Here is a 17,554-nt window from a genome sequence, read left to right as displayed (position 1 = left end):
GGCCAGCCCTTGGAAGGGGGAGGAGTGGTTGAGAAAGTGTTGGTTGGTCTCAGACTCTAAGGAGCAGGCTGGAAATGCTGGAAGTGATGGGGCTGGTTTGCTTGGTTCTGTGTTGGGAGGTCAGTGTCGCATGGAGATAGGACAGACGATCAGTGTTTGCTGCGCTTCTCCCTCCCCCCGAACCTACCAAATCCCAGGCAAGGCCAAATTTCTCCTGGGGAACGAGCCAGAACGTACCTGTCCAGGTGCCCCAACCGGCAGATTCCTAAGCGCGTGTTGTTGCAATGACAGGGGGACATGGAGGTTACTTCTCCACACAGGAAGCACAGGTGGTGATCGTAGCGGGAATTGAACCCACGGCTGAGTTCGGAGACCAGAACACCCAATGAGGGACCAGGCAGGCCCTGGAGTTAGATCACTCGGCAGTTTCTTTCGACCTTCGTTTTCTTAAATGTTTGCGTTACTCGGGGAAGGCCAACATCCAAGCTGGGCCCGGCCGGGAGTGGGGGTGGGGAGCTTGCAGCTTGGACCAGAACTTCCCAGAGTGGGTAGGAGAAACACGCGGTTTTGGTCAGACCATTCTCCTACCGACAAGGGCGAGACAAAAGAACAGAAACGAGCAACGAACCCAACCCAGCGGGGAAATAAACTGATGATGCTTCACAGGAACGATAAACTGAACCTCGAACGCAACTGCTAAAGCAGAGAGAACACAGCCCCGGTTTACACAGTTCACCAGAATTAGGCCTTGGGAGAATTTATCTCACCCTACTTATCTGCATGAGTACGGACTAAATAAACGCCGCTCACAACGTTTTAACTGTCTATTACCAGAATAAGATGACCTTTCTTTTAACAACAATGCCAGGCGAAAGCGCGCACGCAGCCCCCCACTACCACAAATTGTGCAATCGAGTTTCCCTTATTTGAAGAAATCGCAGGGGTCAGCGCACCCGCAGTGCAATAGATAGGCCTCATCCTGGGTAAACCACCTACCTGAGCGTGGTACTTCCCCTGCCAGGTAAGTATAAACTCTTGTCCCAGAGCCCCCCGCCAGCCCTCAAGCGCCCCTAACTCTAACATCACGGTGGTTCCCACCTCCGCCTCCAAACAACCCCGCCGGCACCGCTTCCCGCTGCTGTCAGCTGCCCCACCCCTGTCCCCAGACCTCACCCAGAGCCCCGCTTCCAAATTAGGGCCCCGCTCGTCAGTTTGCTCCCACTCCCACAGTGCTCCGCTCGCGCACACATCTGCATACGTGCTCACGCGGCTCCGCCCCTAACCCTAACCCAGGGCCCCGCCCCTCACTGCCGTTCGTCCACGCTCTCCCCTGTAGGTCCAGACTCTGCTCTTCAGCTGCTCAGCGCCCGATAGACAGAGCCCAGGACCCGCTCTCAAGTGCTGCCTGAGGGGCGGGAGGACAAAGGGGCACCGCAGGTGAGGGTGTTGGTGTTGGTGGCGAGGGGGGGGGGGCTGCTGCTGCGGGTGCCTTGTGGGTGGCCCCCACATATCGGCCCCTACAGACCAGCCTCCCCAGCTCCCCAGTCCCAGAGAGTGTCCTTAGCACCGGGCTGTGGGGTGAGTCGCTCTCTTGCTCTCTCTGGCCCAGCACGTATGGCAGCCAGGCAGTGGGGATTTCCGTGCCTACAGGCTGCAGGTTTGAGGCTGCTGTAACCGCGCTCGGGGGCATGAGTTGGTGGGTTTGTATCTGCTGCCTTCAGACAGCGATTGTCTGCCCTGGTAGCGGGACCGGCCCTGGGACAGACCCACATGTCCTGCCACATCCAGCTTCTTCGGCGGCTGCGATGGCTCCGGTCCCCTCCAGCTGGAGCTGACTGTGTCCTAGGAACTGAGTCGTACCCTGGAAAGTGATTTAGGCACTTAGGGCTCTAAACCCCTTTTGCTGTCTCTGATTTTAAGTCACTGCGGTCAATTACCCGGGTTCACACGGGAAGCCACTGGTCAGGGTGAGTGCGGGATTAGCAGGAGCCCTGGGTTCTCTCGCTGGATGTGTGTGTCACTGTGTCCTGAGCACAGTAATACGTGGCGATGTCACTGGCCCGCAGGCTGCCCAGCTGCAGCCAGGCCAAGCTCATGGAGTTGTCCCTGGTGATGATGAATCGGCCCTGGAAGGCTGGGACGTAGCCAGTGCTACCATCGCTAGGACAGATGTATCCCACTCACTCCAGGCCTTTCAAGGGAGCCTGCTGTACCCACTTGATGCAACAGCTAGTAAATGTGTAGCTGGATTCAGCTTCACAGACTCTCCAGACTGGATCAGCTGGATCTGGGACCTGTCACCTGTTAATCATAAAAACACAGTTAATTCCCGTCTGTCCCCACCTTCCCAGGTTTATCCAAGTCCCACGGTTACCCTCCTCACAGCAGAAGCTGATCAGCTTGTGTGTCAAAAAGAATTTATCCGCAAAATCCTCCTGTGCTGTAGGGAGGGGCAGTTATCCCCATTTTGAAGAGGGGAAACTGAGGCAGTGTGGGAGTTTTTAGACACCCAGTTCCCATTACAAACGATGAATGTGGGTATTAAAATCTTTATGGCGGTTTCAAAATCCCAATTTATGGTATTTGTTCCGCACCCATCTCTGTTCCAACCCACATGACTGATGCGTCCCAAACTCAATCGTTATTGATTTTTGACGTCTACTTATTGTGAAAGCAGGCTCTTTGCTGGCCAGGCCTCTCGCGCGTATTGCCATCCAAGCAAAAGGTCAACTTCCCCTTGATGAAAACCCTTACACTATGTAACTTAAAGATCAGCGACGAACAGGAACCAAAACCAGACCCAAAAAGTTCATGTAAAGTTCGTGCTGGTTGTGCTGACTGTGCCATGCCCGATAAGGCAGAAGAGGAAAAACAGGAAACCATCTCACTCCCTTACTCCTGTCACTTAACAGACAGGGTCTGCTAGCCTATCACAAAAAGCGCGCAAAAGCTTTCTCTATAAAACAGCTTCCCCTCCTGTATCAAATTGAGGAATCCCGAATAAACATTGGATGGCGGAATATGAGCCAGGTCTGAGGACTGATCACCCGAGGGCCACCTCCTGCTCACCGAACCAAACAAGTTCCTGTAGAGCGTAACGTATACCAAACATAACAAATACCAAATATGTTGTTGTTGTAGTTTGTGTGTCTGTTAAATGTAAGTATTGTTATCTGAAATTGTTTAGAGGTATTAAGTAGTAGTGTTAAAAGTTTTAGATAAATGATTAGTCTTATAAGTAAGACTGATGCAAATGTAACTATTAATAAACCCTAGTCCCTTGTTAACAACTATTGGGATTTAGAGAAACCTCAAGGAGTTTTCTTTACTGTATTGCATTTTGCATATTGGACAGTCTAATAATTATTTGGTGCCTACGTATGTAAGAAATTGATAAAAATCATAATTTATACATAGAAACCCTTTAATAAAAGTTTAAAAGATATTTAGTAATAGTTTGCCTGTTTCTGCGCCTCCCTGGGACTAGCCACATTTCCAAACCTTCTACTTTAAACCACACTTATGGGTTATTGATAATGGATTGGAGGCTGTGACGTAGTGTTGGTACCTTGCTGGTTGCTGGGCTGTGGGTAACCCCCACTGGCTGGAGCTGTGGGTGCCCTCATTGGCTGCTCTTTGTAGCACGGCCCAGCAGGACAAGGGATGAGTCATTATGCAAGGGGCCCCAACCTGTCCAATCAGTTGCCTCCCAGGGGGAGAGAAAAAGGAAAGAGGGCAAAGTCAGCCCCTGGCTGGGGGGCAGGGCTGGAAGAGAGTGGATAGTTTCTGTCTGGTATGTGGAGGAAGCAGCCTAAGCAAAGGGCTGGGATATAGGGGCCCAGTCTCCCCCATCTCAAGGGGGGCTGAGGCATCCTAGGCCTGCCCTGTAACCAGATTACATCTGTGCTGTGCTGTATCCTGGAGAAGCAATAAACTCCCTCTGTTCTACTGGCTGGCAGAGTCTGTTCATGCCACTATGGGGGTGCAGGAGGCGGGGAACCCCGAGGCGCCACCACAGAGGTATAGGTAGGTAGCTAGGTAGGCGGTTAGGTGTCCCTATTGCCTTGTTTAGGGAGGGCCTTGGCACCCAGATTCCCTAGAGATCTTAGCAAATCTCAGCCCGATGTTCCCAAGGACAAGGGGCTCTGTTTCTGGAAGGGTTTTGGCCGAGGCTCTTTTCCCGATAACCACACGCTGGCGGGAGGGTTTGTGACACGTTAACTGGGCTCCGAGCGCTTTCATTGCACTCTCTGGAGGTGGGTCATGTTGGGTGGACGGAGCAGGGGTATAACCGCGAACTGGCTCCAGGATCTCGGCTCCAGTCCCTGGCCTGACAGCTCAGTTTTGAAGGTGACCTGAATTAATGTGGGTTTCCCCCCCCCCCCCCGGATTCCAGCTTCGTGGTCAAATGTGACACTTTCCTGCCCCGTGTGGTTCTGTCCCATTGGTGAGCATGGGGACTATTTCTATCGCTTTGTCCTTAAGGTTCATGCAACTTGGCCATTGTTTTGCCCGCAGTGCGGCATCGGGGACAGGTGGTTTGAAGACAGTTTCCAGGATTGTCCCTGCACCGCACAAACTGCATCTTTCTTCCCTCTCAGAATGGGGGGAAATGTGGAGCGTATTGAGGACAGGAAAGAGTTAATCCGTGACGTCAGAGCGTTGCATCCTGGCGGGCCCCAGGCCGGGCTGTTCTGCGCGTGTCTCTGCTGCCCCCGTGCGGCAGACGCGGGAAGTTCCGCAGCTCTGGTGTGTGCACGAGCAGCCGCAGGGTTCGTGTCACTGTATCTCTCGCACAGTAATAGCGGGCGGCGTCCTCGGGCTTCAGGCCGGTCATTTGCAGGTGCAGCAGGTTGTTGGGATTGTCCCTGGAGATGGTGAAGCGGCCCTTGAAGGCCTGGGCATAGTTGATGGAAGAGGAACTTGGGTGTATTTCCCCGATCCACTCCAGCCCCTTCCCCGGAGCCTGACGGACCCAGTGCATCCAGTAGCCAGTGAAGGTGAAGCCGGAGGCTTTGCAGGAGAGGCGCAGAGAGTCTCCGGGCTTCTTCACATCCCCTCCGGACTCCACCAGCTCCTGGGACCGGGCACCTGCGAATAAAGGGATGTTAGAAGAACCGGTATAAAACCAGCGAGAATTGTCTGGGCTCCTGGCTCTGCTATTTGATCGGGGAACTAAATACCTTCCAAAGTAGCTACAATGAAAACAGCTGCGACCCAAAGTCTCATTGTCCCTGGTGCTGGCGCGGAAAGTTCTCCGAGAACTGGCTGGTCACTGCCTAGACTCAGGGAGCTGCGGATTGTCCCTTCGGGTTCGGTCTGGGCTGAAGGACTCACAGATTTAAACAGGAACCTCTCTCCCCTATTTGCATGACCCGCTGCTTATAACGGACCCAACTTCCTTCCTTTAAAACTGGATTTCTAGCTCAGGGAGGAGTCAGACCCTCCCTCGCCGTGTCTGTGCAGCGCCCAGCCCCGGGGCGGGGGGTTAAAAGGGAGAGAAGCAGCTGCCGGGTGTGAGCCCAGTTCCCCGGTATTGACTGAGGAGCCCGACTGTCACCTACTTATCCCGTCGTGAGGAGGGGCTCCGGGCCCTGCCCCTGCGGACACTGGGTCAGGGGGTCAGTGCCAGGGGAGGGGTCTGGTCACAGGGTGGCTCGGGGCTGGACACTCACCGGAGGGTTACAAGTCCCGGGCTGGCGAGCGCGGTGTGTCCCGCAGCCTCTCCCCAGGTGCGCGCGGGGAATGAAGATTTGGAGTCAGTCCTGGGGGGTGACCCGGGCTCACACAAACCGCGGGAGAAGGCAGCGAAGGAGAAGCGTCAAGAGCCGGTTAGTGGAGCGGGGATTTGTCCCAAAGGGAGCTCGGTGCGGTGGGTGGGGGCCGGCTCCCCCTGACTGGGTCTGTCCAGCCGAGAGGCCGCCCCGTGACCGGCAGAGGGAGACCGGCTGGATTCGCCCCAGTCAGAGCAGCAAACAGCGGGAGGGAGGGAAGTTGGGAGGCGGGAAATTTCTGGGCTGTAGCCAAAGGACACCTGGGTTTGTGGTAGGTGACGAGCGAAACTGCCCCGGGAGGAAGGCAGCGCCGCGCTCTGCAGCCAGCGCCCAGCAGGGCTCTGTGACCGATGCTTGTCAGAGTTACCCCTGGGAGACCTGAGCTCGGTGTGTTACAAGGAGCTGCGTTGGAGATTTTTTTGTTCTTTCCGTTTCCCCCTTCGGCCGGTGTCTCCCCCTCAGACTGAGTGTGACCGGGCCCCAGTGACTCCAGACAACCCGCCTCCCCTTGTGCATCAGCCCCGCTGCGCTCTGTGTCCCAAGAGCAGTAATACGGGGCGGTGTCTGAAGCTGCAGGGAGACTTGGTTTCTTGGCCGTGTCTGCAGAGATGCTGGTCCCGGTTTGGAACGAGCAGCCCCGGTGGGAGGGGAAATTCCTGAGCTTCTCTCTGCAGTCTCTAGCCGTGGCCGCCTGATTCCCGCAGCGCCGAGCTCCGATTATTCGGCCTGTCCCCAGCCCTTGTTTCCTCCCAGAGGAGCAACAGCTCCCAGCCCCGCCCTGGTGCGGTCCGTAGGGTGAGCGGCACCCACTGGTATCAGGGCTGGGGTGGGGCTGGGCTACCTATGGGCAGCGTTAAACGCTCGCCGCAAGGGCTGAGGTGGCTGCTGTCAGATGTGCTCGCCTCTGGTGCCACCAAGCAAGGAGATTTTACTAATTTAAGGTCACTCTCCAAGGTGCTGAGCGCTGCATAGACTCACACTGGTGGGAAAAAATTCATGTGCCAATGAGCTAACGAGCTGTGACGTAGTGGGGGTACCTGGCTGGTTTCTGTGCTGCTGGCTCTGGGGTAACCCCCACTGGCTGCTGTGGGTACCACGACCCACCAACCAGGATGAGTCACTATGCAAAGGGATCTCTCAACCCGTATGGCCAGACACCCCCCATGGAGAGGAACAAAGGAAGGTGGAGGCTGCCCTGGCTGGGGGGCAGGGCTGGAAGAGTGTTGGTTAGTTGCTGTCTGGGAGCATGGAGGAAGCAGCCTAGGGAAAGGGGCTGGAGTTTAGGGGCCCAGTCTCCCCCATCTCAAGGGGGCCTGAGGCATCCTAGCCCAGCTCTGTGACCAGATTACATCTGTGCTGTGCTGTACCCTGGAGAGGCAATAAACTTCCTCTATTCCACCGGCTGGTGCAGTCTGTTTGTGCCATTTCGGGGTGCAGGAGATGGGGACCCCCAACGCACCGTCACACTGGTTTCAGGAGCGGGATCCACTGCACCCCGTGGATGGAGCTCCCAATGGCAAGCGACAAGGCGCCGTAGAAGCAAGAGCCCTGGAGCAGGCATGCTGGAGACAGAGCAAAGCGGTTCTTGGGAATCGTGGGGCGCAGCAGCACAAGACTGGTGAGTCTGCACCGAGGGGGACCAGCAGGCCGATAGCCTACGCCTGACTCTTGAAGGCAGAGCTGGTGGGGCTGTGCAGAGAGAGGGGCTTGCCTGTGCAGAAAGCAACCAAGGCCCAGCTGATTGCCCAGCTAGAAGAGAATGACCACCACAGGGCCAGGATCTTGTCCCCAGGGGAAGCAGCCAGACCCCCCCTGAGAGTGTGTCAGACTCAGAGAGGGGGAGGAGCGCTGGAACCCAACGGAGAGATGAGACAGCGTCTCCCGGGAGGCCTGCAAGCCGTAGCCCATCTAGGGCAGGGGCCAGCCCAGCGGAGCTGTGGCGGCTGGAGATCCAGCTGCGGATAAAGGAATTGGAAGCAGAGGACCGAGAGAGGGACCGCCAGGACCGAGAGAAGGAGCGCCAAGATCGAGAAAGGGACCGCCAGGACCGAGAGAGGCAGCGACAGCATGAGCTGGCCATGACAGAGCGGAGAACCGGCAGGGCACCAGCTGCGCCAAGTGCGGATGGGTCCCAGGGTCCCGGGACTGCCAGACTCTTGGAGAGGCTTGTGGTGGCCCAATTGAAGGACATGGGTGACATAGACGGGTTCCTCAGCTCCTTTGAGAGGGCCTGTGGACTGCAACGGGTCCCCCCAGCTGACTGGCTGCAGGAGCTCGTCCCCGCACTGAGCCAGGAAGCAGTCGGAGTGCTCAGTCAGCCGGAGGACCTACAGCCAGGGGATTACAACCGAGTCAAGGAGGCCCTGCTGCACAAGTTCGGGCTGACCCCCGAGATGTACAGGAAGAAGTTCCGGGGGGTACAGAAAAGGCCACGGGAGACCTATGTGGATCTGGCCTCCGGCCTGTCGAAATACGGCCACAAATGGGTGTCTGGAGTCAGAGCCCAGACGCAGAGGAGATGCTCAAGCTGGTCCTGATGGAGCAATTCTATGAAGCATGCCCACCCAAACTGAGGCTTTGGCTCAAGGACCGGAGACCAGAGTCCCCCCAGGAGGCCGGGAGACTGGCAGATGAGTTCACGGAGAGCCGGTCCGGGTGTGAACGGGAGTCCCGGAGAGAAAGAGAATCGCGCAGAGACCGGATCTCGGCTGAGCGACGGAGGGAGTCAACTACGAGGCGAGCCCAAGGAACAGTTCACCTGTGCCCCAGAGAACCAGCCAGGGCCTGGACAGAGACAGCCCAAAGCCCAACTTGCCATCACTGTGGGCAACGAGGCCACAAGAGGGCTCAGTGCACCAGGTCCCAGGACCGGGGACTTTCGAGGGTTAACTGGCTGGGGCGGGAGGAAGGGCAGGCTGCCCCAGAGGCAGGGGCTGGCAGGCAAACCTCAGCTCAGAGAGAGGGGAAGGATGCTCAGTGCACCTCCCCTGGGAGGTCTGACCCTTGGGAGGCGGATTTCTCCATGTACCGGGTGGGGGCAGGATGGCCCCTGCGGAGCGAGTGCATCATACCCCTGGAGGTGGATGGTAGGAAGGTGACGGGCTTCTGGGACACGGGGGCAGAGGTGATGCTGGCCCAATCCGACATAGTTACCCCAGAGTGGATACTACCCCACACCCAGCTGACCCTGAAGTGCATAGAGGGGTCCCCGTTTAAGGTGCCTGTAGCCAGGGTGCATCTGAAATGGGGGGCCAAGGAAGGTCTCAAGGAAGTGGAGGTGCTGACGGGGAATGACCTAGCGGAGTGGCCCCATGAATCCCAGCGGGCTCTAGTCACCACCTGGGGCTGGCAACCTGGGTCCAGGGAAGGACTCCCGGCAGAGTCCTCAGGGTCCCATCCCAGTGGACACGGGGTCCAGCCAGGCTAGGACGCCAGACCTAGGCAAGGGTGGGGAACAGGTCCCGATCCCTGCCTCAGCAGCTGAATTCCAGGCTGAGGTGCAGGCAGACCCCTCCTTGCAGAGGCTGAGGGACCAGGCTGGCCTCCGTGCAGCTCAGCCCCTGGGGGGAGGTGGCCAGGAGAGATTCCTGTGGGAGCGGGGATTCCTGTTCCAGGAATGGCTTCCCCCCAGGAAGGTGAGGGCATGGGGGGGGGGGTCCAGCAGCAGCTGGTCGTCCCCCAAAAGCATCGCCTCAAGGTGCTGTATTTGGCCCACGATGTCCCCATTGCGGGCCACCGGGGGATATGGAGCACCCAGCTGAGGCTGCTCTAACACCTCTCCTGGCCGGGGATATTTGCAGCAGTGCAACGGTACTGCCGGTCCTGCAACTCCTGCCAGAGGGGCAGGAAGGCCCAAGACAGGAGGAAAGCGGCTTGGGGGCCCCTACCACATATAGAGGAGCCTCTGGGCTTGCTGAGAGAGTTATGGGAGGGGAAGGCCTCCCTGGATGGAGCGTCGGGGGTGGAAGCCGCCCTGGCTGTCCAGAGAAGGCTCACTGGGCTCATGGCTCCGGCCCAAGAGACCCTGGGCAGAGACCAAGGCCAGCAGAAGGGTGGGTGTGACCACAGGGGACAGGCCTGTGCCAGTGCCCCTGGAGTGGTGCGGCGAGTGGACAGAGGGAAGCCAATTCATGGGGGGCCTCGCCGCGGCTGGCCTGAGTCAAGGGGAGCACCCATGGCCCCAGGGCGGGTTCCCATGCAGAGGACCCGAACTTCTCTAGGTCAGGAGCGGAGTGACCCTGCTCAGTTTGCTCTCACAGGGGGGAGAACTGTGACGTAGTTGGGGTAACTTGCTGGGGCTGTGGTAACCTCTGCTGTCTGTACCACTGTCCAGCAAGACAAGGGATGAGACATTATGCAAAGAGTGTCTGTCAACCTGTCTGACCAGCTTTCCCCCAGGGAGAGGAACAAAGGAAAGTGAATGCTGCCCTGGCTGGGGGCAGGGCTGGAAGAGAGTTGGTTAGTTTCTGTCTGAGAGCATGGAGGAAGCAGCAGCAGCAACAGGCTGGGGGGGGGGGGGGGGTTAGCAGCCGAGACCCCTCCCATCTCAAGGGGGGCTGAGCGACCTTTCAAATCGGGCGTGTTTTTAGAGATAATTTCCAATCACATCTGCAACAAACTGCAGCTTTTAAAAAACTGATTTTGATAACGTTTAGGAAAAATCTTGTTAGGACATGACATGACCGTGCTGCCTCAGATAACGCTGTGTGCTGATGGCAACTGCTGAGTTGTTTAGTGTTAGGGGAAAGTAGCCATTGGAAGGAGATCTCTAGTGGGGCTCCCCAGGATTTATTCTGTCAGGTGCTTTTTATTATCTTAGCAATGACCTCGATGTAGCAATAAGAACATAAACCAGTATAAAATGAAAGGTGCCATTTGTCACAGAAAACGGTTTATAACACTAGAAAACCTGAGTTTCCACAAAACAGCAAAAATGAGAGGTTACCTTAGAGCTTTCGGTACAAAGCTCTACATTAAACCAGAAGAAACCATGGAAAGAATTTAGAAAAATAAAGTCAAGTGATATAACGAATAAGTAACACTGGCACAAACACGGAAAATTCTACTTCTTTCTCTTATTGAACAAAGTCGCCCAGCCTCCGCAGAGACCACCAAAAATTGCCGGTGCTGACTATATTGCAAGTCGTCACGGCGGGGTATTGGGAAAAGTTTTCAATTAGCAATAATCGCGCCTTGGATTGACCTCATCGGCTACCATATTGCCACTGCGCAAAGATAATGAAACACTCCCCCGGCGCCGTCACCCCGGCCGGCCACGGGCTCCCAGCTTAGGGCGAGGCCCGGTACCGTGGCGGGAAGCCGGGTACGAAGTGCCCCAGCACCGCTGCCTCCGGAGCCCCGGCAGCTCAGCCAGACCCAGCGGGCTTGCGGGGTTCAGCGCTTCTGTGCCGCTCAGAACCCTCCGCTGGCCAGTTCCCATCGACCCGCCTTTGACCAACGCCCCTTTCCCATCCCCAGCGCACCTGGCCAGCGAGTGACCGAGGGAGCGGTTCTCGGGAATGGTGTTTATAGGGAGGCGATGCAGCATTTGTGAGTTGTGGGGGGTGCGCAGAATGCACGAGCCTGTTTGTGTCTGCGAGTATCTGGGAGGAAATAAATAAATAGACACCAAACCTCCCTCGTTCTCGGCATTCCCTGGAATGTGACCCTGCTCCGCCAGCACCGCCCAGCACAGAATCCGAACACAACTCCTGCAACCCACCTGCAGATCCAAACCAGGCCACGCTGAGTGCAAGTCTCCTGTCCACTCCCAACGGGTCGGATAGTGCTCGTGAATTATATAATACAGACTCCTTGGCAGAGACCCACAGTCCATTTCCCGCAAGTGTCTCTGCATTGGAAATGACTAGAGAGAGAACAGCCACAAAGGGGTGTGTGACCGGGTGGGGTCATTTATGCGGGGATGCCCTGTTCACACCTCTGCACCATTGAACTGTTCACTCCACCTGCTCCCCAGAGGGGCTTTAGAAGTCGGAGAGTTCGGGTTAGTGGCAGCTGAACAGAGTCAGGGACATTCGCGTGACAGGTTAGGAGAGAGTCACGGGCACTTCTGCAAATATTAGGAAGCAAGGTCGCCGTTTTCTTACTTGCCGCTATTCAGGAACAGCTGCCCAGTTGCGTTTCTTCCGCTTTCCTTTTTCTTCCCGTTGACAGGGACGTTGGTTGGGGAAATCTCTTTGCTCTGAGCTGATCTGGCCTCTCTGTACTGTTAGGAATCCTCTTCCCCTTTTTGTGTGAGTCCCTACTGGGCTTAGTGTCACTGTGCAGCCTGATGCAGTAATAGATGCTACTGTCTCGGGCTTCCAGGCTTCTCATTTCCAAATACACCTCGCCCTTCGACGTGTTCCTGGAGATGCTCAAGCGGCTTTTCAGGGACGCGTTGTAGTTAATTTGTCATCATCCCAGAACACAGTGGACAACCACTCCAGGCCTTTCCCCGGGGGCTGTCGGATCCAGCCCACTCCAATGCCGCTAGTGGTGAGAGAGAATCCGGACACGGAGCAGGTGAGGCTCAGGGTCTGCGAAGGCTTCACCTGGGCGGCTCCGGGCTGCCGCAGTGTCACCTGGGAGCGGCCACCTGCAAAGAGCCAGGAGAAACCTCAGCCAGAGCGCGGGGCGCGGCGGGCTCCGCGGGGCAGAGACAGCTCGCGCCGAGGCACTTACCTGCCGCCAGGGCACAGAGCAGGAGAGACGGGAGCAGGAATTTCATCTCCCCGCTGGGCAGCCGGACAGACACAGGCACCGAGACCCGGAGGGAGCGACACGGGCTGGGCGTTGGGAGGGGCCGAGGGACTAGAGGACGTAAATAGTCTGTGCTGGAGAGGAAACAAACCCCTCATTTGCATAGCGCGCGCGGCATGCAAAGCAGGGGCCGGTTCGTTCGCTCTTTAGTGCCCAGAGATGTGATGGAGAAACCAGGGACTCTCTGGGGAACGAGCCACAGGTGCCCTGAACCGGCAGATTCCTAAGCGCGTGTCCTTGCAATGACAGGGGGACATGGACATGCGGTTACTTCTCCGCACAGGAAGCAAAGGCGGTGCCCGGAGCGGGATTTGAACCCACGGCTGAGTTCGGAGACCAGAACACCCATGAGCGGACAGAGAGGCCCTGGAGTGGGCCGCTTTGTTTGATCACTCCGCGGCCTGACAGCGGCCCGGGCAGTTTCTTTCCACCTTCGTTTTCCTCAAAGCCAGGCCCACAGATGAGTGGGGGTGGGGAGCTTGCAGCTTGGATCAGAACTTCCCAGAGGGTCGGAGTACCACGCGGTTTCGGTCAGACCATTGTCCTACCGACAAGAGAGATACTAAGGAACAGAAACAAGCAACGAGCCCAACCCAGCAAGGAAATAAACTGATGATGGCTAATAGGGATGATAAACCGAACCTCGAGTGCAAGTTTCAAAGCGAAAAGAACACAACCCCCAGCAGTAAACACCGCCCCGCTTTACACATTCCCACAGAGCTAGCCTTCGGGGAAATCTATTTTACAGTATTTATCTGCAAGCGTGCAGAATAAATAAGAATAGTTCTTCTCGATTTAATCCTGTATTCTCATAACAAGATAATCTTTTTTTCTATAACTAAACCAGGGGAAAGCGCGCACGCAGTCCCCCACTACCACAAATTGTGCAGTCGAGTTTTCTCTATTTGAGAAAATCGCAGGGGTCAGGACACCCGCAGTGCAATGGATGGGCCTCACCCTAGGAAAACCACCTTCTTGAACGTGGCATTTCCCCTGCCAGGTAAGTATAAACTCTTGTCCCAGAGCCCCCGCCCAGCCTCAAGCGCCCCGAACTCTCACATTACGGTGGCTCCCACTTCCACCTCCAAACAACCCCGCCGGCACCGCTTTCCGCTGCTGCCAGCTGCCTCCCCCGCCGCCCCATTCCCCTGACCCCACCCAGAGCCCCGCTTGCAAATTAGGGCCCCGCTCGTCAGCGTGCTCCCACTCCCACAGTGCTCCGCTCGCGCACACATTTGCATACGTGCACACGAGGCTCCGCCCCTCCGGATGGGCCACGCCCCTGACTGCCCCTGGTCCTCACTCTCCAGTCCAGCCAGACCCGGCTCTTCAGCTGCTCAGCGCCCGATAGACAGACCCAAGGACCTTCTCTCAAGTGCTGCCCGAGGGGCGGGGGTTAAGGGAAAGTAGCAGGGCGGGGGACAAAGGGGCGCAGCAGGAGAGGGTGCACCTGGCCACACGCCCGGGCGCTCACTGTCACCGGCGGGGAAGCCACGTGGCCGCAGGTTTCCCGCCGGTGTGGTCCTGTCCCCTCCCCGGTACGAACCATCAGAAGAGCAGATGGAGCCGGGGGCGTGTTGCTCTGCTGCTCCCACCGCGGCCAGTGAGTGGTGGCGGGAGGGGGGAGGTGCTACGGGTGCCAGGCCCATCCTGCAGTTACCGGGCCGTTCAGGGATTCGGGGCCGGCTGGCTGCTGTCAGATTCAGACTCCTAAATTTTAGCTAATTGTGAAAATTGGACTTAATCACCTGCTCCGGTCACAGGCGGGGTGTGACGCAGCATCGCGCTGTTCTGTCTCCTGGCAGGGGGGTTCCAGAGTCCGGCTGGGCACAGAATGTCCGGCCGCTGTTTGCTCCGCCCGCCGGCCAATGGGCAGATGCAGTAACTGAATGGAGAGAGCCCGTCTCTCTCTGTGTGTGTGTGTGTGTGTGTGTGTCACAGATCCTATGACACAGAACATGGGAGCAGATACGCGGTGCGAGTGTTTGATTTCGCGAATCTTTCCCTGACTGGTCTGTGACATAGTGGGGGTACTTGCTGGGCTGTGGTGACCTCAGCTGTCTGGAGCAAGACCCAGCAGGGAAAACCTCATTATGCAAAGGTGACTCAAAAACCTGTCTGACCTGCGGGCCCCCATGGGGAGAAACAAAGGGAGGTGAATGCTGCCCTGGCTGGGGGCAGGGCTGGAAGAGGGGGAGTTAGTTCCTGGCTGGAAGGCAGGGAAGAAGGAGCTGGGGAGGGGGGCTGGGACTCCCCTATCTCAAGGGGGGCACTTAGGCCTCTTAGCCCCAGTTCCTGTAACCAGATTACATCTGTGCTGCGCTGTGATGGAGGAACAATAAACAACCTCCATTCTATTGGCTGGTGAAGTCTGTTCATGCCATTTCGGGGTGCAGGAGATGGGAAAATCCCGATGCGTGGTCACACGGTCCAACAACCAGGGCCGGATTAAGACGGGTGAATTATCCCGGCGTGTCCGATTCCCCCTTAAGAACCGAATTCTCCAAACGGCTCGGAGCCAGGTCCCGCAGGGTTCACGCCCCACAGCGGCGGCCAGACCTACACAAATCTGCGCTCTTATGTCCCCACCTGACCGAGGGCCGGAGCTCAGCCATGTCTCAGCACCACAGCAGCTCCCCTTGTCACCGCCAGAGTCAGATTTACCCAGCAGCCCAGCCCCGACACGCTGCAGTCAATTCCAAACCAGTTCTGTGTGTGAACGGAAGGCTGGCGGCTCTTTCCCAGATCTAACCCGGATTAAGAGTTTTGCTAGTTCCAGCCCAAATGCGGCAACGGGCACCTGTCAGGGACGGTGTCGATAACACTGATCCCTCTCGAGTGCAGGCGTCTGGTCAGGATTTCCGCTCTGGGCCCCTTCCAGTCCCATGAGTCTATGTCCTAAGGAACAGGGGATTTAAATCAGGGAGGTCCCATTCCGGTATCCTCCTCGTGCCACTGGGTGGGTGGGTTCTTGCTGCTCCCTGCCGGAGGGACCCAACCCAGGCAGTGTCCCTGTGGGGAGGGGAAGGGCTCCCCGCTGCTCTGGCTTCACTACCCTGCTCTGAATCCGCTTCCCCTTTTTGTGCTAGTCCCTGCTTTGCTCTGTGTCACTGTGTGTCTGGCACAGAAATACGTGGCGGTGTCTGCAGCTGTCAGCGAGCTGAGCCGCAGATAATACTTGGTGCTGGAGGAATCCACGGTGATGGTGCTGCGGTCTTGCAGGGACGGGTTGTAAAATATGTATGAACTCCCGCTCCATACTGCCATCCACTCCAGCCCCTGGCCCGGAGCCTGGCGTATCCAGTTCCACCCATAGCTGCTGGTGACGGTGCCCCCGGTGACAGAGCAGGTGAGTGTGAGGGTCTCTCCGGGCTTCACCGCGCTCGGGCCGGACTCCTTGAGCTGGAGCTGGGACAGGACACCTGGGAAAAGCAGGGATCGGTCAGATCCAACCCACCTGCCCCCTCTGCCCCAACCCGCGCCGCCTCCCGCCGCCTCCCTCCGATACTCACCTGGGGCCAGGAGGAGCAGCGGGAGGAGCGGAGAGTTCATGGTGCATGAGGAGGGAACAGTGAAGGACTCTCGAGGGCTTGGGAACACTGTGGCTGTGGGCGCCCTGGGGGCCGCTACTTCAGCCCAGACACCCGGAGAGGCGATTTGCAGAAGGAGGGAGTGCCCAGAGCAGGGGCGATAAAGAGCAGATGAAAAGGGCCCTCTGCCTCCCAGTCGCCCTGGCCGACTTAATGTGTCACACACACACACAGAGGCTATGTCTAGACTGCAGGCTTCTTTCAAAAGAGGCTCTTTCGAAAGATCGCGTCTAGACTGCAGGCAGATCTTTCGAAAGAGAAATCCGCTTTTTCGAAAGAGAGCACCCAGCGAGTCTGGATGCTCTCTTTCGAAGACGGCCTCTTTACATTGAAGAACGCCTTCTTTCGAAAGAGGAACTTTCGAAGGAAGGCGTTCTTCCTCATGAAACGAAGTTTACCGCCATCGAAAGAAAAGCTGCGTTCTTTCGAAATAATTTCAAAAGAACGCGGCTTGAGTCTGGACGCAGGGGAAGTTTTTTCGGGAAAAGGCTACTTTTCCCGAAAAAAACCCTGAGTCTGGACACAGCCAGAGAGAGAGAGAGAGAGAGAGAGAGAGAGAGAGAGAGAGAGAGAGAGAGAGAGAGAGAGAGAGAGACTTTGTTCCTTTCGTGCAAAGGAGGGAAACACAAAACCCCTCAGTGAATTAAACTCTCTCACCCACTGCTGCCTGTCTCATTTGTTTCTGGGGTCCAAGTCATTCATGTAAACAAAGCAGGTGCCGAAGAAATCAAATTTTGGACCCTGGAACTCCAGATATTCCGCACCCATCCATGTTCCACATCCCCAAACAGTTATGCCTTATGAGTCCCAAACTCAACCATTATTGATTGTTGACATCTGCTTATTACTTATCGATTATTAATTGGAAGCTCAGGTCGGTAGCTAGGTAGGCGGTTTGGTGTCTCTATTGCCTTATTAAGGGGGAAATTCAAGTTAAGATCTCGAGAGATCTGGCAAATCTCGGCCTGATATTCCCAAGGACAAGGGTTCTGTTTCTGGAGGGGTTTTGGCAGCTGCTCTTTCCCCCATAACTACACGTTGGCAGTAGGGTTTGTGACCATTTAAATGGGCTCCGAGCGCTTTCATTGCGGGCACCTGGAGAGGGTTCAGGTTGGATGGGCGGAGAAGGGGTGTAACCTTGAACTGGCACCGGTATCTGGGCTCCAGCCCCTGGCCTGATACCCCCGTTTTGAAAGTGACATAAATAAATGGGATTTCCATCTTCTTCCTCAAACGTGACACTTTGCTGCCCTCTTGTGGCTCTGTCCGATTGGTGAGCATGGGAACTATTTCCCTCTCTTTTTCCTTGACAACATAAGCTGCCAAATCAAAAGGTCATTTGGCTGCACATCCAGTAGTTTGATCTATGCCAGTAAACACCAGCAATGCCCCGCTGCTCTATATATTGGACAAACTGGATGGTCCCTA

At 56.7% G+C, this 17,554-nt stretch overlaps 3 non-coding genes across 3 annotated transcripts; all 3 read right to left on the bottom strand.

Annotated features, from left to right (window-relative positions):
• Positions 1-865: 865 nt before the first annotated feature.
• LOC142821406 (U1 spliceosomal RNA) lies at positions 866-1,029 on the bottom strand. Its single transcript, XR_012898180.2, has one exon. It is a non-coding gene; the product is annotated as a U1 spliceosomal RNA (small nuclear RNA).
• Positions 1,030-10,870: 9,841 nt separating this feature from the next.
• On the bottom strand, positions 10,871-11,011 carry LOC149521194 (U4 spliceosomal RNA). The gene has a single exon (XR_016348116.1). It is a non-coding gene; the product is annotated as a U4 spliceosomal RNA (small nuclear RNA).
• Positions 11,012-13,380: 2,369 nt separating this feature from the next.
• Positions 13,381-13,544, bottom strand: LOC149521193 (U1 spliceosomal RNA). The gene has a single exon (XR_016348124.1). It is a non-coding gene; the product is annotated as a U1 spliceosomal RNA (small nuclear RNA).
• Positions 13,545-17,554: the final 4,010 nt, after the last annotated feature.

This window comes from Pelodiscus sinensis, chromosome 30 (assembly GCF_052426305.1).
Source record: "Pelodiscus sinensis isolate ZL-2025 chromosome 30, ASM5242630v1, whole genome shotgun sequence".
Lineage (NCBI taxonomy): Eukaryota > Metazoa > Chordata > Testudines > Trionychidae > Pelodiscus > Pelodiscus sinensis.
This window is presented reverse-complemented; position numbering and strand designations above follow the sequence as displayed.